Below are 473 nucleotides of genomic sequence, written 5' to 3' on the forward strand. Positions count from 1 at the left end.
TAGAACAAACATGTGTTTGGTCTGCAGCCCAACTTTCTGCAACCTGGAAATAAATCCCGGAGGGACCCATTCTGTGTTAATCTCTCACTGCCTTGAAAGAGATCTTCAACTTTAATGTATTCTGATACATTGATTTTGAAAGACCACTAAGATTTGTACAACAGATGCTTTTAGAGTGCTCATGGTTATACCTTTGGCTAACAGAGAATCAATAGTCGGGCAACTTTTGCATGCCAGATAGAACTATGGGCATTATTATTTACAGACCCTCGAGAACCAACAATCTGCAGAAAGAGAGAGATAAAAACATGGTGGTGGCGAATGCGATAGGCAGTGCGAGCAGGGCGTCCCCTGCTTCAAGGTGCACTTTTCCTCTCTCACCCACCCCAGATTCTCTCTTGCTTTTATTCTTCTCAGGGTCCAAAGGGTATTTTCCATTTGTACACTGCATCTGCATGGCCAGTGCATGATAC

The sequence above is a fragment of the Meleagris gallopavo genome, chromosome 22 (assembly GCF_000146605.3).
Source record: "Meleagris gallopavo isolate NT-WF06-2002-E0010 breed Aviagen turkey brand Nicholas breeding stock chromosome 22, Turkey_5.1, whole genome shotgun sequence".
Classification (NCBI taxonomy): domain Eukaryota; kingdom Metazoa; phylum Chordata; class Aves; order Galliformes; family Phasianidae; genus Meleagris; species Meleagris gallopavo.